Source organism: Pleurodeles waltl, chromosome 2_1 (genome assembly GCF_031143425.1).
Source record: "Pleurodeles waltl isolate 20211129_DDA chromosome 2_1, aPleWal1.hap1.20221129, whole genome shotgun sequence".
Taxonomy (NCBI): Eukaryota; Metazoa; Chordata; class Amphibia; order Caudata; family Salamandridae; genus Pleurodeles; species Pleurodeles waltl.
The window spans coordinates 406,750,225-406,776,975 of record NC_090438.1 but is presented as its reverse complement, the minus strand read 5'-3'; positions in this window follow the sequence as shown (position 1 = coordinate 406,776,975).

Genomic DNA, 26,751 nt, shown 5'->3' with positions numbered 1-26,751 from the left:
TACAAACTCTAACCATCATTATATATCACCCGATTTAACTAATATTAGTAGAGAGTGTCAAAAGACCTTAATAATATTACCAATTATCTTATCAATGAAAATATACAGTGCAAGTGCTTTGAATTATTGTTAAAGTTCCGGTTGCAGTACCTCGTAAGTACAGGGGGTCTTGAGTCATACTTATATATACTACACTCCATATAACAAAATTGTTGTTATTATAGTGGAATGAAGCTTATTTTCCTGATATTTTATATATCTAGTGCATATACTCAATATAGTCCCCAGATACAATCCAGATTATAACACATATACCTTTCTACCTATATATGTGTAAAGGCACATGTAAGTGTGGTGCTTTCAGTGCCTTACACTTGTATCCTCCATCTCTGTACTTTTAACATTCTTATACATTCTATTCTCCATTGACCTACTTAAAGCCAGTTGCAACCTATTTCCCATAGTGATAACGCACTCCATATCTATTCCCTTTGCACACTTCTCCAGTTTGCAGTCATAGTTCATATCGCAACATCAGTCAATCTAATAACTTTTACTCAAAAATAATAATGAAGTTCTTCGTCACGATTGAGGCCTCTCGGGGCCTTTGTTTTGAGCTGTACAATTAATCTTGATTCTAAACGTCTCAGCCTGAGCCCCCGATCCCCTCCTCTATCATTGTTCTCAGCAGTCACAATACCGAAGAATTTCATGTTTGTCCAGTTTTTATCTTTATGTGTACATAGATGTTTCGCCTTAGCATAGTTTGCATCTTTATTCTGCACCGCTCTAATGTGCTCTAATATCCGTTTTTTAAAGGCCATATTGTACTTCCCACGTAGCGTAGTCCACAGTCACATTCAATAATATATACTACGTGGGTAGTATTACATGTAATTCTCTTTGTGATTCTTATCGGATTGTCTTTAGAATCTAAATACTCTCTTTTATTTACTCCTATCTGGCATGCCTTACATTTTCCACAACATGAAAAACCAATTGTAAGGATGATACTTTCTTATATGTCATCATGGGTCCCTCCCCAACAAGTTTTCCTATGTTGGGATCTTTTTTTATAATATCCCAATATTTGTTAAGTATGTTCAAAATCAGATGATTCTCCTTACTAAATGTCATGACCATTCTTATGATAGAGCTTTTGTTGTCCTTGTATAGTGTGGGTTTGTTTAGTATTTCTTCTCTCATTCTAGACCTCGCCTTTCGTTCTCCCAGATTTATATCTTTTAATTTATATTTTATCTGGGTAAATCTTTGCAGGGTTTCTCCAAATGTTTGTTCCATTTCATTTACTGTGGAGGAGTTGCGTTTCATCCTAACAAATTCTCCATATGATATACTTTTCCTCAAGGATGTCGGGTGGAAGCTATCGCCATGTAGTATACTATTTGTTGAAGTGGCTTTTCGATGTACGGTGGTTTCAATCTTGTTGTTTTCTATGTATACTTGAACGTCCAAGAACTGAACAGATTGAGGGCTGATATTGTAAGTAAATTGTAAGCCCACTTCATTCCTATTCAAGAGTTCAAGATATTGTGCGAATTCCTTCTCCGTTCCATTCCAAATGGTGAATAAATCATCTATATATCTCACTGTTTCAATTGTTCCTGATGTTGTCTTTTTCTCTCTTGAGAACAGACATTCTGCTCTCTGTTTTCTCTGCACTTTGTAGTACATTTTATAGTACTACAAGATGTACCACAAAGTGTAGGTTTTGCCTGTACTTATATGTGCAGAATTCTCTGCCCTTACTGTGGTGTCTCTGCACATGTAAGTATAGATTTTAGTAGTAAATGTGGAAGGACACAAGGAAGTGGGTGGGAAAAGGGGCAGACTTACTATTAAAGGGAATAGGATTATTGAGGAGTAGGAGGAGTTTAGAAAGGGTCAGGGAGATATTTGGGCTGGGGTGCCACCCACCGACACAGGAGTAAGCCAACTACAATATTCTGGCTGCGGAGACATGTGACTTACATTTTTGTGGTAAGCTTACACTCGGAGTTTGTGAGTACAAAAAGTAGTAAACATACTACAAAGTGTAAACTTACTCAGAAGTGAAACTTACTTTTGTGTATCCAGCCCACTATGTCTAAAGCAGGTTGGACTTCATACTGGTGACCATGGATATCAGTACAAGGGGCCAGATGGCAGTTGATACCAATGTATCTTGCAAACAGTTTTCTTTTATTTTATTATTTTCAAAAAGAAAATCCCACACTTGGATTTTCTTTTTGAAAATAAAAACTCTAATGCACCTCTTGCCATAGGAGTAATCTCTCAAGGCAAAAGGGAGTATTACTACCATTTTATTGCCCCTCACCACCAGGGACAGTAACAAAAATAATGGCTATACGTCCACCATTCCTGATGAAGTAGTCAAACTGCCTGCATCAAAATCAGGGTGGGGGGCAACTTTATCTTGGTGGTATGTATATTTTGTCACTTTTATGACAGAGAATACATACTGCCAAGATATAAATTAGCCTCTGGAATGCAAGGGGTTCAGTACCTAAATAGACTCCTCTTCGACCATTCTCCTCTTCTGATGAGCTGTGATGTGGGCAGGCAGCGAGAGCTGCACCAGCTTGGAGATCGAACCCTGAGGTCCTTAGAGATGCAGTGTTTTGTTCTAATACAATAGATGCTAAAAAAAAAATCCAGGTATTGTAACACATGGTGCTGAATTGTAGGCATGGGGAGATGAAGTGATTTGCCAAAAATCACAGGCCATTGAGTCTATACCAAGACTAAAGCCTGGTTCCTTCAGCTCCGAAGTCAACAGCTCAGGCCTCTACACCACACCATCTCCTGTAGAGACTAATCTTGAAGACAACTGGGGATTCACAAGGGCAACAGAATGGGATTCACTGAAGGTAGTGTCGAAGGAGGAATGTGTGTCCAAGACATTTGGTATCACACAACCCTTACAGCAAACCTTGACCTAGAGGACAAGAGGAAACTTGACTGGCACAGTTACAAGCACAGGAAGCCACTGGGCCTGTTCAAGTGAGAGTCTACCAGAACTCGCTTGTGAAATACCAGCAGCATGGGATATTCTTCATAGACACACTCTGAAAGAATACCTACAGAAGCTTCTTATGAAGGGGGATAAATATGAAAGAATCATAGCCAGCTTCTTAAAAGGAAGGGTCCCACTCCTGCAATACCGATTCTGAATAAACCTGATGGGATTGAAGTGGTGACTCAGGCTAGTATAAAAAAAGCACTAGCAGGCTATCTGGCTCTGTTATATAGGAGACCAATGAAGCAGAATGCACAACAGAATATGACATTTCTGAAATGCTAAAATATCCCAGGAGGATAGGGTAAAAGTCGAGTTGGAGATGACTAGGGATGAAGTGATTGCTGCCATATGTGGACTTCTATATGGGAAGGCTCCTGGTGGGGACAGATTTCCGCCATAGTTCTATCAGAATTAAATAGAACTGATAGCAGAAAGACTTCTAGAGGTCTAACAATGGGACATCCAGGACAGCCCCGCCCGAAACCATAAGAAAGGCCATATTAGTGATGGTGCCATAAACAGACACAATAGTGTTCTCCAACATATTACCCACCAGACTTCTGACTAGAGTGGGAGCTCTTGTATATATGAACCAACTGTTTTTTGATGGGCCACAACACACTATACAATGTCATGGCCCCTTTTGAACATGGAAATCTCCACAAGGTCACCATCCCAAACTTTTTGCCTTTCCCCCTCCTGTTTTCTGAACATGTTTTTGTTGGCTTTTAGAACTCTGTGTACTTCACCTCTGCTAACCATGTAGTTTTCAACTGCCATTTCTACCTGGCAAAGTAAACCATTTGCCAGGCCTAAAACTGCCTTTTTAATACATATATGTCACCCTCAAGGTGGGCCCTAAACAGCCCGTATGACAGGGTGCATTGTATTTAAAAAGCTGCCATGTATTTGTACGTTTTACATTCCCTGGTAGTGAACAACTTACAAATTCATTTTTCACTACTGCAAGCCCTATCTCTCCCATAGGTTAACATTGGGTTACCTTATTACATTTGTAAAGTGATATCTGTTGTTTGGGATCTGCAGATATATTATTTTGCTTCTAATGAATGGTATTGTAAAACTCTCTTTAATGGTAAATTCAGATTTTAAGTCACAATTCTGGCAATGCCACTTTTAAAAAGTTGTAATTTTCTTGTACTAGCCATTTGATGCCTACAGCATGTATCCTGGGTCACATGACTAGGTGTTGCTGGAAGATGAACATTCACAAAGGACAGTTAGGAAGGAAAGTCCGGCCCCATCTCAGGGGGAAAGCTCTAGGGGTTTCTCTGACTTCAAAGCTGATAACATGTTTAAATATTGTGCCCTGAGACCCACTCTTCAGTACACCCCTGGCTCTGTAGCATTGTGCATACTACAGAGCAGGAAAAGCCCTGCTGCCAGAAGACTTCTCTGCTATTTGAGGTCTACCCTGTCTCGGAGAAAGAAGACTGGTGCTACTCCCTCCATACCAGGAATAGTGACTCCAAGGGTGAGGTGGCTGACTTCCTGTTCTGAGCTACAGGGATCCAACAAGCTCCCTGTAATTACCCAGCTGACCTGTTGCACTAGACCTGCCTGAAACTGTAATTGGACCGTGGTGAACCCTGCTGGCGTCAGTCCCCTGGAGGTGTCTCCCCAGGTTCTGGACACTTTGCTGGCATTAGTTGAACGCCCCCTGTGAAGAAAAGGAGAAACCCTGAAGTTTTTGGTTCTTTGTGATCATGAATAGGTTTAATAATGCCAAGATCTTGCGGCCCTCTATGACCCCTGTGAGAAAACTGGACTGATTGCAGAAGCCCCCTCACTTTTTGCCCCCATTTTCACTTTTTGCTGGTGTTTTCCTGACTCTAATGGTGCCATAGCACTGCAAAATAGTCCCAGAGCCTCTGCTCTACCTAAAATGATTATGCAGATTAGGCTAATTATATTTGGTTGTGCTAACCTACCAATAAGTCCCTAGTATATGGTAGTGCATGTAGGTTTATGGAACCCAGCATAGGTCCCAGTGTAAATTTAAAGGCAGACCTTCCATTTTGGCTGCTTTTAAATTAAAGTTACCTTCAAATTCAACTTTGGAATTAAAAGCACTTCCAGAGTCTTAAACCACCTTATTTTTACATACACCTGGGGCTGGCTGCTATGTAACTATAAGCAGGGATTTTATAAAATATGTTTTATAAGCCCTGATGATGGAGAAATAGCCAAATTCGTTTTCCCTCACTGTAGTGAATGGACTCCATAGGGTAACATAGGCTCCATGGGCTAACATGGGGAAACTTTATTTTTAAATAATAAAGTCTTAAAAGGAGCTGGTCTCAAACGTATTGTTATAATAAATCCAACAACTTGCCATTGTTGAATTTAATATAACTTTCACCTAGAAAAAGTTTTAGAACTCTTCCTTAACATTACCATTTTCAGCTATAAAGTGCCCTTCTCTTATTGGCAAGCCTCTGGCAGCCTGGCCAGGCTGCCTTGATGAGGTGTGAAGTGACCTGAGCTGAACACAAAGGAAGTGCCTGGAGGAGGAGATCTGCCTTAGCAGATGGTGAAACAGGATGGGGGTGAGCAGTCAAACTGGACTTCAGCTGAGGACCGGACATGGGAGCAGCTCTGGGCCTCCCCCATTTTCTGAAAACCAAGACAATCAGATTCCCCATTGATTAGATTAGAAGACGGCAGGAAAGGGGTGTGCTAAGGAATTTTAGCCACACCAGTAAGTGGACTCGAACAGACCTAACCTAATTGAATTTCTGCCATTTTGGATTTTTAAAGAATCCTGGGATTAATGTTTGACACACTACCCAGAAAGTGCCCATCCAAGAGTGTGCTCTCCAACCCAGGAACAAGGATAAATATGGCAGAGCTGCACCCACACCTCAGATCCCTACCAGGAACAAGACAAGAAGAAGAAAGACTGCCCTGGTGTACCCCTGACCTGCACCTGGACACTACACTCTGAAGGACTGCACCAGCTGCACACATGAGCTTCTTCACAGAAAGGACTTTGCTTGGGTTCAACTGGTTCAAGAAGGGACTCCCTGTTTGCTACCAGTGGAAAATAGCTAACCAGAGTCCCCTGCATCTAAACCTGAAAAAACTGACAAGCTAACCACTGTCCAGTGGCCATTTTTGGATTTGAACCAGGTGCATTCTGTGAGTTGGAGTCCTAAACCTCAAGGAGCAACTCAGAGCTTCTGGAACCTTGGGATGAGTTGTGGACCATGAAGGATCTTCAAAGACCTTCTGGAAGAAGACCAAGAAGTTTGGATAAGATTGGACAGTTTTTGGAAAAAAGCTCTGTAAAGGGACAGACCCAATGTGGTGGGTCAAGCAGGCTTATGTCAACCATGACCTGGCCTGACTTGCAGGTTCATTCTGCTGAAAAGCTCAGAGCCCCAGACTTCCAGGATTTCACCGAGATCTCCTGTTAAGGCAATCCGATTACGTTGATTCAAAATCGACGTGCTGTGGATGGGTTGTCCACCATCAGAGAGAAAAATCTCAAAAAAGTAGAAAAGTCTGAACGTAAAAAGTTGACTTGGACTTCCCATGCAGTGTATCCGTGGAGGGCTCCGGGGACGTCGGATCCAATTTCAAGTTCGACCCAGACAAAGATTTCCATCGCAAAATATCATCTATGTCCGAAGGTAGAATTCTTCACGGAGGTCTCCTGCAATGTGTCTCCGAAGAGGGCTTCAGGGAGTTTGGAACAGATTTGTGATTTCGTCCAGGTGAGAAAAATCTTCAAGAAAAAAACGAAGGTGGTCATTGCAAGTCTGGCGGTCCGTGGACCGCCACGGTGGAAGTGATGGTAACACTAGCACGGCCCCGATGGAGCGGACTGCCATATTATGGTCAAGTTGCCATCCAAACCGCCACTGTGGAGGGACCGCCGCAGCCGGCATATCCAGGCCATGGTGAAGCTGTTTCACATGACCCTAGTTTACGAGGCTGCACACTGCCAGGATTTCTGGGATGGTGGCACCACTCAAAAGGGAACAGTGACTTTCATAAATACAGGCATGTCCGCAGGCACCATGGCACGTGAATTGTAAGTCTTCCCAATGCTCTTGCTGGTCATTGAACTCCAGGACCAGTGACGGTCGACAAAGACACCAACCATGAGTACACTCGCCTAGCACACACTGGAGGGAAGGACATTAGTACACACACATAACACATACATACGGCACGGAAAGCCACACCCATACACACACACCCGTACCACCACACACACACATACACACACTCACACACGCTAAATCACATATTTATGACACATACATGTGAAAGGAAAGCCAGGACAAGATTGTTACCATCAACACCAATGGTGCAGTGGTGCAGGTTTATAAAAAAAGTAAAAACTGAAATAAATAACTAAGTACAAAGACGTCCAAGGACTACTCCAGAATTTCCGTAGTGCTCCTTGCACACTGAGGCACAGAATAAGGGCCCAAATTGACTCCTAACATCAAACTGCTGGTCTCCAGTGGGCAGAGGCATCAGTGGGGCAAACAGGCACCTCAGGGGTAAGAGGGTGGGGTGGGGGTTTGGGTTTCAAGGGGGGTCCTTAGGCTTGGATGTGGGGAGGTTTGGACTTCGACTTAGATTTGGGGGGTGAGCTTTGGTTTGGGTTTGGGAGGGGTGACTGTGGACTTGGTGAGGATGTAAGGTTTAGGTGGGGGAGGGGCCTGGTGATGATCAGGGGAAGACTGGAAGGTGGAAAGCAGGGGTGTGGGGAGGGTTACAAGGTGCTTGGGGGAGCAGGGACTAGTTCACTGGTAGGGAACATGGAAAATTCACAAAGGAAATGTTTCTTGGGGGCACAGGGATGGTCATTGCAGAAAGGTATGAGTGTGGAGGGAGAGGGAGTCGTTGAGAGGTGTGTACGTGGAGGTGATCTGGGTGCAGGTGCATGCTTGGATGCCATGTGTATGCTGCATGACTGTTGGCGTTTAGATGTAGTGGGCAAAAGGGGGAGGGGATGCAGGGAGATGTCAGGGGGATGTGTGAGTGAATGTTGTGTTGGTGTCTGCAGCTAGGGTGGATGTGCTGCTTGTGGGGGTCTTGACAGTCATGCTGAGTGAGCATGTAGTGTATGGGGTGCATGTATGCAGATCTGATGTTGTGTTGACAGTGGCAGTGAGTGCACTTGTGGCAGGATCTGGGACTGATGAGGTGGTGACTGCAGGTGTGAGTGGTGTAGTGCCTGTGAGGGGGTGGTGGTGGGGGAGTCAGCATAGGTGAGTGGATGTTGTCATGTCTGCATCTGAATGTTGTGTGTGTGCATAGTGGTGGTGGTGCTTGTGGTTCTGATGTTTGTCCTTGTGTACTGTGTCTGTTGATGTGGATGCATGTGGGTCAGAAAATGTGCCTTGGATGTGAGAGGGGAGAGGGATATGGGATTGGGAACAGATAGCAGGAGGGGGAACGGAAGAAGAAGGGACATTGGCTGCCATCAATAAGAAGGCCAGAGCCTGAGAGATCTCTGTGGGCCAGTCAGGGCACCCTGAATGCCTTCTGGGAACACATTGGTCTGCTGCATCTGCGATGCCAATCCCTGGAAGGCAATCGCAATGGTTGACTGTCCCACAGTTCAATAGCCTCTTCATTGAGAGCAGCAGGGGGCAGCGGTGCCTGTGGAGAAGGAGATGCCCACCCTCCTGGGTGAGCAGGCACGGGCAACTAGGTGGGAAGCTGCAGGGAGGGCGGTGCTGGAAAGGGGGTTGTTGGACAAGGATGTAACTGGAGGGGTCCCATATGGGTCCACCACTGCCAGGGAGCCAACATCAGAGGAGGTATCTCAAGATGGTGTGGTCAATCCTGTCCCACTGGTCCCCTCAGCTCTGCTGGATTCAGCCTCCTGGTCCCGTGGGCTGCAGCTTCCCCACTCACTGGTGCCCCTTCTCCTTCACCAGATGATGCTGATGCACACAAAGACAGATGGAGGAGACTGAGGGAGGGAGGGAGAGAGAGACAGGATTCAATGGGTCAACGCAAGCACAAATGTCACACAGAGTAACAACATAATTATCTGCTGCCATGCCATCCCCTCACCAATACATGCCACTACAGTGGGACATCAGGGGGTAAGCTACAGCTAGGCTGATGTGTACTGCTGATGGTGGTACAAATGTACCCATGTACTTGATGTGAGTCACACTAGTCACACTTGCCCAGTACTTGGCAACTCCACATGGCAGTTTAGGGAAACAATCTTGTACTCCTGTATCAACTGAATCCTGCATAGGTAGGTAGCATGCCTACTAAGCCATTGAAAATTAGAACAGTGACATCTTTCCCCACTCTGCCTCACTACATATACAGCACATGGCAGCAGAATGAGGACTCACCTATCTCCCCTCAGGTGTACTGATGACTTTCGCAGGAGCTGGGTTCCAAAACTTTGTTGAGGGTGACCACACAAATTACACATTGGAAGTACTTGCCCTCAGAAGTCACAGTCTGCATGGATGGGCACACATCTGTGATATCATTACTGCCAGTGTGACTGATACCCATTGTGGAGAGGCATCTACCTGGTAAGTATGCTACAGCTTCCCACTAGTCCTCAACCCAAACCCACCTAAGCAACACAGTAACAAGGTGAGAGTGTGTACTTTCCCCCATGTGGCTGCCGTGCTCCCCTCAAGTGCCCATCTTCCTCAGAGTAGGCCACCGCCATAATGCAGGCCATTAGGTGGGTTAGTGTCCGACGGGCACCTCTCCCTCATTGGGAGGACACCCCCAGCTTGGTCTCCGCAGTCTTCCAGGCCCAGCATCTCAGGTTCTTCCACCTCTTTCTGCAGTAGATGCTCCGCTGGGCATGGGCCCACAGGGTATGCACTTGCTTGATGATGGCTTGCCAAATCCCCTTCTTCTGATGGGTGCTGACCTGCATGGGTGACACAGACAGAAGGACAAACTCATGTAGAGTGGCATCACAGGGACAGCAGTGGACAGCACACATCTCCCACATCTCATGGCCACACACAAATCAAAAGTCTTCACACCCCTACCACGCAGAATCCTCATCCATCTCCATGCATCCACTCTATCTGCCTCGTTCCAAAGCCTTACATCCACTCACATATCACTATCAGACAGAATGGTGACATTAGACTCACCTGCTGCTCTGGTACCACATACAACTGTCCATACAGTGCACAAGCTTCTCAATTTCCTCCTGGGAGAAGGCTGGGGCCCTATCACCTGCAGGACATGCCATCTTGGCTACCAGAGTCAGAACACAGCAGCACACACAGTGGAGGACTAGTGTGCAGGAGTGTCAGGAGTCAAGTCAGCATTACCACAGGAAATGGCAGTCACTGCCGGTGGCCAGTACCATTGGCTCCAGTCTCCCATAGACAACCATGTTATTCAATGAGGAGTTGCACAGCAAATGCGACCGCCTACGGCCATGACGTCTAACGCCGGCGGTATTAGGTCACTTAGATCTGTCCTGTACATGCTGGACAGGTGGCTGCCATTTTACGTGTATTTAGTGAATAGTGGCTGAAATTAGGTAGATTGTGGGTGAAAGTTTGTGACTATTGCACAGCTTTTCTGTGCCCACACAGTTAATGCAGCTTATTCTGACTTCTCCCTCTCCTATTCCCAGATTCGGTGCAATGTTGAGAATGAGACATGCTCCTGTGTACTGGCCTGTAGTCGAATTTGCCACCTTGGAAGAGCAACACATTATTCGGATGTATCGCCTGAACCGTCAGGCCATCATGGAGCTGGTGACCCAGTTGGAGCCTGATATGTTGCCTGCCAGCCATCATCCCAATGCCATCCCTCCCACAGTACAGGTGTTGTCAGTCCTCCACTTTCTTGCCACAAGGTCGTTCCAGATGGCAGTGTGGTTGGCGGCAGGGATGTCACAGCCGATGTTCAGTAACATTTTGAGGAATGTATTGTGTGCCCTGTTAACACACCTGACCTGCTATATCAGGTTCCCCCAGTCTGCTGATTTACCCACTGTCAAAGGTGCCTTCTACGATTTGACACATGCCCCTCATGTGATACATTGCCTTTGGTGCCACACAGGAGAAATGAACAAGTGTACAGGAACCAAAAAAACTTTTATTCTATCAATGTGCTGGTGGTGTGTCTCGCTGGCCAAAATATCTCCCAAGTGACAGCCAAGTTCCCTTGTTCTGTGTATGACTCCTTCATTCTGTGGAACAGCAACGTCCCACACATGATGACATACAGAGGGACCGGGGCTGGCTCATCGGTATGTATACATTCATTTGTGTGTCCCTGTTCACTCAACTCTCTTCACACCCTGACCTATCTCCCTCCCGGTCTTGACACCGGTCCTACCTCTATGCACACAGGTGACTCTGGCTATCCCAACCTGCCCTGGCTACCGAACCTGTGAGACCTCTGACTACACATGCTGAAAACCATTTCAATGAGGCCCACGGTAGGACAAGGCATGTGTTCGAGAAAACCTTTGGGCTACTGAAGGCCGGATTCCGGTGTCTACACATCTCCGGAGGTGCCCTTCTCTACAAACCACTGAAAGTGTGCCAGATCATAGTTGCCCGCTGCATGCTACACAAACTGGCCCTGATATGTCACATCCCATTGCTGGATGCAGAGGAGGTGGTAGCTGGACCAGTGGCTTCTGAAGGGGACAACAAGAGTGATGAGGAAGAAGATGATGAGGATGCAGCTGATGTATTGCTACATACACTACGTAAATGTATTGCTACATACACTACGTGCATGCGGCAGCACTACGTGCAAGGTAAACAGTGGTGCAGAGTGTGGACCATTGGCCTCTGCTTTCATTGGCCTTCGCTTCCATTTTGGTTCACGATCACGACTCCATTTTGTCGAGTCTGGTTCGGTGCGTAAGGCACTGTTCTGTGTTTTTCCACAAGCTTCGGCAAGCTGAAGGGTGGGGTGTTTTTCTGCTCAACTTCGCTCCATCTGCCTGGTACGAAGGGCGCTATTTACATTCCACGAGCTATCAGTTAGAACAACAGGGGGATGCGCCTGTACACAAGGAGGAATGCAAGCTTCACCTTGGAGTCCTCTCCTGGGAACTTGGCCCGTTCTGAGGAGACGTCTCGAAGGGTGAACAAGGTACCGCCGATTGCACAATTTGTAAAGGAGGGGGTCTTTTTCTAGAAAAGACTCCTGGGCGTTAGTAAATACTATAAAAGTTGGGGGCCTAGATGGGCTGGTTTAGGAACTCTCTCCTGGGTTGGACGCAACGCCAGGAGGACTGATTGTCCCGAACAGAGGCTCCCTGTGTCAGCTGATTTGGGTTCCCCAGCTTTGTGTACGGCGGAGGGATGCAGACGCTCTTTTCGGTGAAGCTTTTCAATTTATTAAGTGTATTGTGTGTGCGCGCGTAATGTGTACTTATTCTTGCAGTTATTTTTATGCTATTGAGCATTGAAGTATATTGTGTGTGCGCGCGTAATATGCACTTACTCTTACAGTCATTTTCATGCTATTGAGCATTGAGGTATATTGTGTGTGCTCGTATTATATGCACTTACTCTTGCAATTATTCACAGAGTGCTTATATCTTTATCATTATTCTCATGTTATTCTCCTGATGTATATATATATATATATTAGTGTGGTTTAGTTTTGCTAGCTGAGAACTTGCCCCTTAAATAAACTTGATTATTCTACTTACGAAGGTGTTTGAGAGTGATTGCTTTACATTGTGCCTTAAAATATCCTGAAGTGCATAGTTTTGATATTCTGAAGAGTAAAGCAGCACAAATTGGCGTAGTCGTTTGCAGGATTCGAAAAAAAAAAAAGGGAAAATGCTTAATAAGATCAAAGCGAGCTCAAAAGCAGGTTCTCAGGTAGCAAATCCAGACATAGAGATACCGGGGTGGGAAACTGCTCCGTATAAATTATTAGCTCAGGAATGGTCACGTTGTGCTGGTTTGTGTGAAAATTGGAATGCGTGTATGTTAAATGTGGAACCTGAAGATCTTCTCATTTGTTTACGGAAAGTGTCGATTGACAAGGGAAGGGAGGTTTGTGCGTTGGGGAGGCGAGGCTGGATCTTGCTTTCTGCGTACCGAAAGTTGTATGAAAAATGTTTACAGTTACAAAAAGATCACGAGCAGCTGGAGAAGGAGTTAGTGGAAGCCCGAAATTCCTCTACCATGCTAGCTTGTCAAAATAAATTATTAAGTGATAAGTTGGAAATGTACCAACTGGTTGCAGAGAGAACGGCTGTTAGCGTAGCTAAATATAAACACAAGAAACGAAGAGGGAAAGTTAATAAAAAGAAGGTGCATTTAGCTATCTCTCAGGCAGGATTAGCCTTTGACCCCGAATTTTGGGATGGAAACATCTGGGATACATCTGATTTTTCAGATGGGTCCGGGGGCGATGACTGCCAAGATGTTAGACAGGAGAAGACAGAGCGCAGGAATGTTGTCCGTGCGCAGCCCATATATCGGCGAAAGTTACAGCATAGCCCAGCTAATCCTGGAGGGGTGATGTTGGATGCCCTGGAGGATTATACACAGCAAGAACTAAGTGATGTGATAGACAGATTTCGACAGAGGTCTGGGGAAACATTGCTTACGTGGTTGGTGCGGGTGCACGATATGGGGGGCCAGGGGGTCCAATTGGATCACGGCGACGCCCCGAGGCTTTGTATGTTAAGTACAGACCCGGTTATTCAAAATGAGTTTAGAACCTATCCAGGGAATGGTCCCATGACCAATTTGTTAGAGCTAGCGGCGCAAGGGTGTGCTCAGAAGTATCCGACAGAGTCAGACTGGCCGCCTAATGATAAACCTTGGTATACTTTGAGAGATGCAGTACAGAGATTGAAGGAAGAAGGGATGAAAACAGCTATCTTTATGGGTAATGCCCATGATTTGATGAATGGAATTTTAAGTGTGTCTGTGCGAAACCGGCTGATTAGGGCTGCTCCTCCTGCATATAAGCATGTCATCATGACTTTGTTAATTAATCAGACAGGTAACCCATTGTCTCAGGTGGTAGAAGCGGTGCGTGAGTTAAGCGATTTAGGAGAATGGGCTAAGCCAGAGAGGAATTCACGGTCTGAGAATCGTACTGATAACAACAGGGTGACAAGGCGAGACATGTTTCAGGCCTTGATGCGAGATGGGGTGACCAGGAATGAAATTGATGGGATAAGCACCAAGGACATGTGGGAAATGTATCACAAACGCGGTTTGGATAAAAAGGAGGGGAGTAGGAAAGGGAACAAGAAGGATAACAAAGTGGTGAACCAGAGAAAGGCAGGAGGGGAGGAGCGTGAGGGTGAAAAGGGAGAGAGAGGGAGAAAACCCCACAGTAGAGAGAGATCCCCAGAGGACGGAAATTGGGAGGAAGAGCACCGAAGCGCAGAGGGAACCCGGAGCAGGGAGAGAGACCGGGAACTGACAGGTTCTGGGAAAACTCGAGGAAGAGAGTGGGAGAGGGAGCTGGTAAGCTCAGAGAGGTTGCGAAGCAGAGACAGGGAGGAGGAGTTCCCTGAGAATTACCGCAAACTGTATCCAGATTTGACTTGGGCAGACTCTGATGTGCGCAGAGTGAAAATAGATTAGGAAACTGGCCAAACTCCGGTGCAGGGATGGGCTCGCAAAGATAACAGACCTCATGTCAAAGTAGAAATTTATTGGAAGCGTGGAAATGTTCAAAAAGTTCGAGCCCTCGTTGACACCGGAGCGGAGGCCACTTTGATTCATGGCAATCCGAGAAAATTCAGGGGACAGTACTTCACCATTACGGGATTGGGCGGAAAAGAAACCCCGGCAGTGCAGATAGTGGTTCCCATGAAAATAGGGGGACTTCCAAAGAGAGAATACACTGTCCTGATTGTGCCCATTCCCGAATACATTATTGGAATTGACATTTTGAAAGGGATGACCCTACATTTGGAAGATGGATGTTATCAATTTGGTTCCAAAAGATTTATATCAATAGCCGCCGCAAGGGTGGGGCTGTTGAAGATTCCTCCGGTAACACTTCCCCAAGCTACTAAAGTGATTCAAATGAAACAGTACAGAATACCGGGAGGACATGAGGAGATTAGCCAGACCATACATGATTTACTAGAGGCCGGGGTAATAGTTCCCATCACCACTGCGTGGAATAATGCCCTCTGGCCTGTTCGTAAAAGTGATAACAGTTGGAGGATTTGCATTGATTATCGCCAATTGAATAAACATACACCTCCTCTGACTGCAGCGGTCCCAGACACCATTACCTTGATTGAGAACATACAGAAACACAGTGGGACTTGGTATGCAACCATTGACATTGCCAATGCCTTCTTTACGATACCAATAGCTACTGAGAGCCAGCCTCAGCTGGCATTCCAATGGGCGGGGCGTCAGTACACCTTCTGTAGATTACCCATGGGGTATTTACATAGCCCCACTATCTGCCACCGGCTGGTGGCAGAGCATTTGGATGAAGTACCAGTGGTTCCTGGAGTGCAAATTTCCCACTATATAGATGACGTGATGATGCAGGGAGAGACGCAAGAACAGGTGCAAATTCAGCTAGACAGGGTGGTGGAACACTTGCAGAATCAAGGGTGGGAGATTAACCCCGAGAAAGTGCAGGGACCGTCTCAGAGCGTGAAATTTTTGGGCATTCAGTGGAATCAGGGACACAGAGAAGTGTTGCCAAAAGTGAAACAAAAGATTAAGGAATTCGCAGTACCGCGAGATCGGAAGGAAGCCCAGAGTTTTATTGGACTATTCGGGTATTGGAGACAACATATACCCCATTTGTCTCAGATTTTGGCCCCATTGTACAAAGTTACACGAAAGAAAAATGCGTTTGAATGGGGAGAGCAGGAGCAGCGCGCGTTTGAATTGGCGAAAGACGCCATTCAGCATGCTTTGGATTTGTGGCCGATTCGAGAGGGAGACATTGAATTGAATGTGACAGTCCAGGGGCAGTATGCCAATTGGAGTTTATGGCAAAAACAAGGAAGAAAGAGGGTGCCCCTGGGATTTTGGACAAAGAAGTTACCTGAGGCAGGAGAGCGGTATACTCCCTTTGAGAAGCAGCTGCTGGCCTGCTATTGGGCCCTGGTTGATACTGAGCAAATTACACTGGGACACAATGTGATTTTAAGGCCTGAAATTCCCATCATGCAGTGGGTGATGAGTTCCCCAAAAACTCATAGAATTGGACATGCGCAAGAAGCCAGCATTATAAAATGGAAATGGTATGTCCAGGACAGGGCACGAGCGGGTCCAAAAGGGACCGCCGTTTTGCATGAGCAGGTAGCGCAGGCTCCAGTGGAGAATTCCGAAATGTTGCATGATGTACCTTCAGTGTGTGAATCCCCAGTAGGGTGGGGCCAGCCGTTCGCAGACTTGTCTGCAGATGACAAAAAACATGTGTGGTTCACAGATGGTTCAGCAAAATATGTTGGAGCGAAAAGGCACTGGAAGGCAGTGTCCTATAATCCTGTTACCAAGAAGCTTTTGACAACTACAGGACAGGGAAAAAGTAGCCAGTATGCAGAGCTTTATGCCGTGTATCAGGCTTTAAAACAGGAGCTACCCGGAAAATGTCACATTTATACAGATTCCTGGTCTACCGCCAATGGGTTAGCTACTTGGCTTCCCACGTGGCATGCACATCAGTACAAAATCCATAACAAAGAGGTATGGGGGAAGGAGTTATGGCAGGAGATCTGGGAAATGTTACCTCAAAGCACCGTGACTGTCTATCATGTGGACGCTCACTGTCCAACTGATTCATTAGACCGATGGTTCAATTGTCTTGCAGACGATCGAGCCAAGATTCAAGAGGCTGAAGTGGAGGCGCAGAGTTCTGATTTGGTGGGAATGGCTAAATGGGCACACCAGAAATGCGGACATCTTGGAGAAAAGGCTACTCACAGGTGGGCTGAGATTAGAGGGATGCATCTTCCCCTAGATTTGATTAAAACAGCGATCATTGAATGTCCCATTTGTCAGCATGCACAGCACAGACCGGTCCCACAGGTGGTGAGAGGCCAGCTAGGTAGAGGTAAATTGCCAGGACAGATTTGGCAGATTGATTACATTGGACCAATGCCGGTGAGCAGAGGGTGTCAGTATGCCTGCACCGTGGTAGACACTTACTCTGGTTATCTTATAGCCTTTCCCTGCAAGCGCGCAACTCAGCAGAGCACCCTGAAAACACTAGATCTGTTGATTCTGTACTATGGAGTGCCACTCCAGATTCAAAGTGATAACGCCAGCCACTTCAAGGGCAGACTAGTGCAGGACTATTGTGCACAACGCAATATTGAGTGGATTTTTCACATACCTTACTACCCACAAGCAGCGGGACTGATTGAGAGAATGAATGGGTTGCTGAAAGAACAATTGCGTAAACTGAATGATGGGACACTGAAGGGGTGGAGGGATAATTTGTATGATGCTTTGCAAATTTTGAACAACCGACCCCTTACAAATGCTGAGACACCTCTCATGAGAATGCTCACACCTGCTTTACAGATTAATCCGTTTACAACGAGCAATACCATTGTGTATTGGGAAACAACTCCAGGAGCTTTGGCCCCATATCGAGCTACACCAGAATCTGCAGGACTTGACTTACATGCTTTACACATGCATCGATTGAAACCTAGAGACATTACTCTGATTGAAACTGGGGTGGGAATTCAGATTCCCCCTGAGCATTACGGTCTGATCGCCCCTCGATCTGGGCTTGCCTTGAGGGGCATCCAAGTTTTAGGAGGCGTGATAGATGCAGACTACCAAGGCGAGTTGAAAGTCATTCTCTTGAACAGTGGTGACACAGACCTAGTGGTGCAACCTGGTGATCGCGTTGCCCAAATTGTCATTATGCCGGTTTATGGAGGTGTTGTTAAGAAGGGGAGCGCCCCAGCTCTTCTCACTGTGAGAGGCAAAGGAGGGTTCGGATCTACTGACAAGAACCCAGGGGCCAAAGTGTGGATTGAATCCCCAAATAACCCTCCTCAACCCGCTGATGTCATCGCCACTGGACCAGACAATGTCCTGGTAGTTATGCGACCTGGTCAAGACAAATGGGAACATGTTCCCGCTGACAAATGCTATCTGCGAGAATGATAATACGTGTTTTGTCCTTTGTTCTTTTCAGATCATCCTGTGGAGTGCCTGTGCCATGAGTGTGGTGTATGGAGCCCGTTCGGGAGACTCCACCGGGGAGCGGGAGGGGCTCATAGCCCAAAAATTCAACCGTCAGCCGCAGATGCCAACGCTGCTGCATCAACCGAACAATGTTTGGATTCATCTAGCGCAGGAAGTGCTGAATATATCTCACTTCTGTATGAGTAACATGCAAAGCGTTCAAGATTTGATTACCACTTGTCTAGTGGCAGTGCCCACTCCTGCTGCTGTATTATTACACATCTTTAACAATACAAACCAGGATGGAATGGTGGATGTGAGTGACGTTCGCTCCCATCTGTCACTCTATGAGTACTGCCGTCATTGCCCGGAGGTGGGCAGGCGGTTGTGGAGGAACATGACATCTATACTCACGTTTAACATCTCAAGTGGGGATGTGTGCTATTCATTGACCTGTGATCCTATGAAAATAGGTAAATGTGCTCAGCTCAAATTGGAGAAAAGAGACAAAAATTTAACTGCTGCACAACGGACGTTGTGCCACTCACGGACTGACCTAACCTGTTTGAATGTAAATAATTCAATGTTTTGCCAACATGTGGTGCCTGCTGCCAGCCACATTCAAAATGTTAAGTTGCCTAAAGGTTGGCTCTTTTCTTGTGGTAATCTTTCTTTTACTTATATTCCAGCCAATCTAACCGGAGGGCCTTGTGCCTGGTCACGCTTAGGCTTTCTCATGTTTCCCATGGATACTGCTCTACACCCTCGCTATACCAGAGACACTATTCAATTACCTACGGACTGTGATTCTGAAATTTCATTGCTGTCCAAAACAGAATATGTTAGTTTAGCTAGTTCTATCGTAGGGGTGCCAGGACTTGCAGTATATAATACCAGAGTTATTAATAAACTTGCATGTTTAGTAGTCAAGAATATTAACTATACATCAGCTGCCTTAGCTGAGCTGTTATTAGATGTACAGGGAATTAGAAGAGCTGCTTTGCAGAATCGCGCTGCTATTGATTATTTACTGCTTAAACACAACCATGGCTGCAGTGATTTTGAAGGATTATGTTGCTTCAATTTATCCGACCACTCCATATCAATCAACTCCCACATAGAGGCCCTGCATAAGTTGGTGAAGGGGGTGCAGCAAGATGTTGACAAGGGGTGGTGGGATTGGGCTTTTGGATGGCTGCCTAATTTAGGCCAACTGCGTTATATCTTTGGTGTAATCATTATCATAACAGTTATTTTAATTTCATTATGTTGTTGTATTCAGTGTGTGCCTAATCTTCTATCTCAGTTTCGCCCAAGAGCATTGCCATTTCAGCTTATAGGATATACTTAGTTGTAAGTTGGCCAAATGGTCCAAGGGTGGAGATGTATTGCTACATACACTACGTAAATGTATTGCTACATACACTACGTGCATGCGGCAGCACTACGTGCAAGGTAAACAGTGGTGCAGAGTGTGGACCATTGGCCTCTGCTTTCATTGGCCTTCGCTTCCATTTTGGTTCACGATCACGACTCCATTTTGTCGAGTCTGGTTCGGTGCGTAAGGCACTGTTCTGTGTTTTTCCACAAGCTTCGGCAAGCTGAAGGGTGGGGTGTTTTTCTGCTCAACTTCGCTCCATCTGCCTGGTACGAAGGGCGCTATTTACATTCCACGAGCTATCAGTTAGAACAACAGGGGGATGCGCCTGTACACAAGGAGGAATGCAAGCTTCACCTTGGAGTCCTCTCCTGGGAACTTGGCCCGTTCTGAGGAGACGTCTCGAAGGGTGAACAAGGTACCGCCGATTGCACAATTTGTAAAGGAGGGGGTCTTTTTCTAGAAAAGACTCCTGGGCGTTAGTAAATACTATAAAAGTTGGGGGCCTAGATGGGCTGGTTTAGGAACTCTCTCCTGGGTTGGACGCAACGCCAGGAGGACTGATTGTCCCGAACAGAGGCTCCCTGTGTCAGCTGATTTGGGTTCCCCAGCTTTGTGTACGGCGGAGGGATGCAGACGCTCTTTTCGGTGAAGCTTTTCAATTTATTAAGTGTATTGTGTGTGCGCGCGTAATGTGTACTTATTCTTGCAGTTATTTTTATGCTATTGAGCATTGAAGTATATTGTGTGTGCGCGCGTAATATGCACTTACTCTTACAGTCATTTTCATGCTATTGAGCATTGAGGTATATTGTGTGTGCTCGTATTATATGCACTTACTCTTGCAATTATTCACAGAGTGCTTATATCTTTATCATTATTCTCATGTTATTCTCCTGATGTATATATATATATATATTAGTGTGGTTTAGTTTTGCTAGCTGAGAACTTGCCCCTTAAATAAACTTGATTATTCTACTTACGAAGGTGTTTGAGAGTGATTGCTTTACATTGTGCCTTAAAATATCCTGAAGTGCATAGTTTTGATATTCTGAAGAGTAAAGCAGCACAGCTGACTGCAGAGCAGAGTTGATACGACAATACTTCCACTTAGCTACAGGTATGTGTCAGATGTATGTTATGTGACCTGTACTCCTGGATGCCTTGTTGCATAGATCCTCCTGGTGTCTGTTTGCAGTGCGTGCGGTGGGCGTGGTCAAAAGCCCAGATATATACCAACATGTTGTTAAAGCAGTGCTTGCGCGCTGCTATGCTCGATCTAAAAATGTACAGAGAGAGGATGGGGGCTCGGCCTCTCAAATCTGTATCTCTACTAAATTGCCTCACATCTGCATCACAAATGGCTGAAAAATCCTTCATGCTTTGCATAGAATAAGAATTAATGGTTTGAAAAATTTCCATTTTATTCTGTCTTTAGCCTGCATAGGTTTTTAACGCAATTATTTGATCTGATGGAAAGCTCTTGAGTATTACAGAGTGCAGAAAATTCATGTCTACAAGCAAGGCTGGTTTAACATTGTGGTTGGAGTCCAGGTACATATGGCTCCAGTTCTTGTCTGTGTTTTAATTTCTTTCTCAATTTTAGTTTCATGCAGTAATTGATTAACTATGCCAGTGCTATTAATTGTCAAATTTAAATAACTTATTGAAAAATGTTTCTTGTCTCGAGGGCCTGTTCGCTGATAGTTTCTATGATCCCACAATTCGTTCAGCATGCTGGAGAAACTATTTTCATCATTCTTGAAGGCCTGTGGAAGACAACTAACTCTCTCGAGCTTTCTATCCAAGAACCCTCGAACCATATAGCTTTTCTGAAAAGGTGATTCATTTTCTTAATAACTAATTTTCCTTTAATAGACAGATAGTAAATTCCTCACCAATACTATCAGGTTTTCATGTGCTCTACGATTATGCAGAATAAAAAAAGAAATACTATGTTTTAATTTGCCTCCTAAAAGTCACAGAACTCCTTTTTACTCGTTTTGGAATTTTATTGTTTGCTTATGGTCATTTTCTTTTAACTGTTGTCTTTAATCCTTTCTTCTAATTTACAACCAAAATAAAAACATAAAAATAACACCATGCCGTTCTTTGTTATCTTATTTAGATAAAGAAAATCAATGACTTCTCTAACAATTTTTCTTTTTACCTAATTTTCTTTTTCTGAATAACCATTAAAATTGTTTAAAGTTTGGCAATGTTGTTCAGATTACCCACTCTTTTTGCCTGACTCACATCTTTAGATATTTTTGTCTCTTTCTCTTTTTTCACTATGTGTTCATGTTTTGCATCCATAGTGTCACATACATTATGACATCAAATTCTACCTCTCTTTTAGCTATCATCAAGGCCACGGAAATTGGCAGGTAATGGAGGGCCAAATAATGAGGCAGGTTTAACTAAATTATGAGTCGCGAAAATGCAAATTAGATGCTGTGATGCAGCACATTCACAACATTATTATTTCACTATTTTGACACTTTAATACACATTCATATTTTTGAGGAGAACATTTCACATCCAAAGCACAGCAATCAACAATAAAAAAGTAAAGCAGTAAATCATTGCAGTGGTGTGGGGGCTTTTTGGCAACATTTGAACTAATAACTGTTTTTGTTGGAAGGCAATCCACAAATTATGCAGCAGATGGTGGATTGTGTGGCAAGTACAGCATATCCATAAGTTTGGAATATTCAGAATTGCATAAGTTGTTAGAAATGGGGTCTCTAGTTGGCAGAGATATACAACCTTGTCCAAGTAGGGACCACAATCCTAGTCAGGGTAAATCACACACAATCCAAATTATCCTGTGCCGACCCTCTGGGACCTTCACACTGAGCAATCAGGATTAATTTAGAAGGCAATGTGTAAAGTATTTGTGTAATAAATCATGGAATAACACAGTGAGAACACAACAGAAAGACACCACACAGGTTAAGAAAAAATATAAGATATGTATGTGATTAAATTAAGCTCAGAACGATCAGGATTTGATAATCACAAGTTGAAATATGACTTTTGTAATGATAGGAAGAGTCATTAGTTCTTAAAAGCAACAATTGTCTCTTGCGAGCAAAAAGTACCTGTCTTGCGTCAAAAGTACACGCACGAGAACCACAGAGGAGGAGATGCATTTCCGGATGCACACAGATGATGCGTCAATTCTTTTCCACGCTCATAGTGCTTTGTGTCAAATTCTGGCGCACAGGCTTGAATTCTCTTTTGCGCAGCGGGGTCTTTTGATGCCCAGGGACGATGCGTGGAAATCCTGGGCATGTGTGACTAAGTCACAGCTGTTGCATCATTCGGGTGCACGATGGAGCAGAGTTTCTGTCGTGCAGCTGGTGCTGCTTTGATTCCTCCCACAGGAAGTCAGACTGCGTCATTCCGGCTCGACGTTGCGTCAATACGGTGGGCTGTGCGTCAAATTTCTGGTCACAACTCTGGTGCTGCGTCAATCTCCACTCGGGGAGCCGGGCTGCGTCATTCAGGTTCGGCGATGCAGTGATTTTCTCACCGCTGGGCAGGCTGTGCATCGACTCCGGCAAGCTGTGCATTGAGTTGCACCGCACAAGGAGTTTCTTTGCAGAGATGAAGTATTTTTGGCCCTGAGACTTCAGGAACAGGAGGCAAGCTCAATCCTAGCCCTTGGAGAGCACTAATCAGCAGAGCCAGAGGCTAGCAAGGCGGGGTGCATCAGCAAGGCAGCAGTCCTTTACAGCAAAGCAGTCAAGGTGAGTCCTATGGGCAGCCAGGCAGCTTCTCTTGGCAGGTTGCAGGTTCTGGTGCAGAGTCTTTCCCAAGAAGTGTCTATTTGACAGGGTCAGGGACACAGTTTATATACCCAAAAGTGCCTTTGAAGTGGGGGAGACTTCAAAGAGTGACTTTGAAATGCAAAAGGTCCCCTTTCAGTACAACACTAACTGCCAGGGTCCCAGTAGGGGGTTTGTCATTCCATTGTGTGAGGGCAGGCCACTGTCCTTTGAAATGTAAGTGTCAGGCACTCCATCCTTCCAGCCCAGGAAAACCCATTCAGTATGCAGATGTGTGCAGGTGTGACTGAGCATCCAATGTTTGTGGTTGTTTGGGTGAAATCCACAAGGGAGCTGTCAACCAGGCCCAGTCCAGACGTGGATTGGAAACAGGCTGTAAGGCACAGAAGGATTTAAGTGCAGAGAAATGCTCACTTTCACCCTTGGCGTGGTCTCCCTTAAATTTTTGCCTCTGTTCCCCAGGTTGTTGATGTGTGCTGGACTCTGATTTTGCTGTTTGTGTTACTCTAGGCACTTTACCACTGCTAACCAGTGCTAAAATGGAAGTGTTCTTTTACAAAATGTGTATGTAAGTGAAATATTGCTAAATTTGTTTTTCACTGTTGCAAGGTCTGTCCCTCTCAATGGTTAACATGGGGGCTACCTTTAAATCTGATTAAAGTGTAGATTCCCTTTGGGAGCGGGTGGACATGTGGAGTTTGGGGTCCTTGAGCTCACAATTTAAAAATACATCTTTTAGTAAAGTTGATTTTAAGATTGTGTGTTTGAAAATGCCACTTTTAGAAAGTGAGCATTTTCTTGCTTATACCATTTCTGTGACTCTGCCTGGTTATGGATTCCCTTTCTGGGTCAGTTTCACAGTTGTGCTGGTTGCACCACACACTAGACATTGACACAAAGGGAGCTGGGGTGTAGTCTGCATTTCCTGATGAGCGATCTGTGCTAGAAGGGAGGGGAGGAGTGGGCACTTACACCTGAAAGGGCTGTGCCTGTCCTCACACAATGCAGTCTCTGACCCCCTGGTGAGTGTCTGAGGCCTGGCCTGGGCAAGGCAGGATTTCACATTCAAAAGAGACTTAACTTTGAAGTAGGCCTACTTCAAAAGAGAAATTGGGTATATGAAGGGCACCCAAAACCACAGACTTTAGAACACTTCTGGAAACAAGAGGAACCTCTGCCTGAAGAAGAGCTGAAGAGTTGAAGAAGAAGAGCTGCCCTGTCTGTGACTGTGCTTTGTGGAGCTATCTTGCAGTTGCTGCTACTGCCAGAGTAAGAGGGCAAAGACTGGACTTTGTGTGCCTTCCATCTTGTGAAGAGCTTTCCAAGGGCTTGATTTAGAGCTTGCCTCCTGTTGTTTGAAGTCTCAGGGACAGTAAAGGCTTCTCTCTGCCAGCATCTGGAGTCTCTGGAGAGACTCCTGCTCTGACAAGTGATGCCCTATCCAGTCCCTGGGCCCTTGAAAGGAAAGCTGGTGAAAATTCAAGGAAATTTACTTAGGACGACTTCGGACCGACGCCACTGCTGAATCCGGTGATGCCGCCTGCAACCGACTCCGTGATCTTTGCTGGAACGCGACGACCTTAGCAGGCCCGACATCACTGCAGCCCCACCGAAGTCTGTGACTCCGTGGAAGTCGCCGCACCACGTCGCGACCGACACCGCTCGAAGTGCATGGATTCAACGTACCGCACAGACGCCGCGATCCACGACTTCGCACAGCGGCTCATTTTCATTTCTTCACCAAGGTACTGTGTCTGGGGGTCTACGCAACTCAGTGTCCGGCGCCGTTGGTGTCAGATTGTTTGGAATGATTCCGTTACGACGCTGTGTTAACACCTCATTGAAGCATTTTGAGTTTCTAAGCGCTATTTTTGAGTTTAATCTTGAAAAATTCATACTTTGACTTGTGTATGGTGGGTTTTTATCGTTTTGCTCTTGTTTTGTTTAGATAAATATTTCCTATTTTTCTAAACCCGTGTTGTGTCATTTTGTAGTGTTTTCATTGAGTTATTGTGTGTGTTGTTATAAATACTTACACCTAGCCCTCTCAAGTTAAGCCTACTGCACTGCCAAGCTACCAATGGGGTAAGCAGGGGTGAGCTGAGGGTGATCCTCTTTTACCCTGACTAGTATGAGGGTCCTTGCTTGAACAGGGGGTAACCTGACTGTCAACCAAAGACCCCATTTCTAACAATAGCCTTAATGTTAGCCTATGAAAGGAACAGGCCTCAAAGCAGTGGAAAACAAATTTAGAGGTTTTCCACTACCAAGACATTTTAAACTCACAGATATATGTCCTGCCTTTTACCTACAGAGCCCCCTACCCTATAGGTTACCTAGGTCCTACCTTAGGGGTTACTTATATGCAAAAAAGTGGAGTTCAAGGATTGGCAAGTACTTTTAAAAGCCAAGTCGAAGTGACAGGGAAACATCACACCCAGGCCTTGCAATGGCAGACCTGACACATGGTTAGGGGGCTACTTATGTGGGTGGCACAACCAGTGCTGCAGGCCCACTAGTAGCATTTAACTCAGAGGTTTGCCTCCTCAACAAGCTTCCTAGGATCAGTCAGATTACTGTTAACTTGGTGCTGGTGCAACTCTGTAAAGCAAACACTGAGCATATGCTCTCTCAGGATCAGATTATACAACCCCTATCAGGTTGGGACTGGTTACCACCACCCCCTGGGAATTGTTTTGGGGGCCTTTTGAGAACTCCTTATTTTTAAGTTTTCTCCCTCCTTTTTCTTCTGATGGGAACCCTGACCACCTTTGTGGGTGTCCTCCTTAGATTCCTTTTTGGACACTCTGGTGCTAACCCAGAGGTCCGCCTCCTCAGCAAGCTTTCCTAGGATCAGTCAGCTTACTGTCAACTAGGTGCTGGTGCATTATACAACCCCACACAGTTATCTACTTTACTGCCCGTACCCATCCATTCTGTGCCTTACTGGAAAAATAAAAAAAGTCTACCCAAGTTTGTGTGGCGAGCTTGGTGCTGTCCCTGAACCTCTGACAGTACATCTCAGGGATCAGACCAAATTTGGCAGAAAACTGGTTTTCATGGGTGAGTATGTGTTCTGATCCTTTGGATCTAATGTGAGGAGTGTGTCCCTCCCAACAACTGGCACATATCCCCACAAGCCTGCTCCCCATTGCTCTTCAGGAACCCCATGAGCCCTTAGTGCAACTTCATAAGCAGCTACCCACTTATCAATGTCATCTCCCACCATATAACTTGGCACCACATTCTAGGGTATACGAACCTTCTTGTCTCCAGCAGGTCCTGCATCTATGCTGCCACCATCACTGCTGGACTCAGACTGTCTAGCCTTGCCTGTAATGAAGGAGAAAGTTACAGGAGGAAGCTGGTGTAGAGTTTCATCTGGTGAGTAAGGCCTCACAACCTTGAATGGAA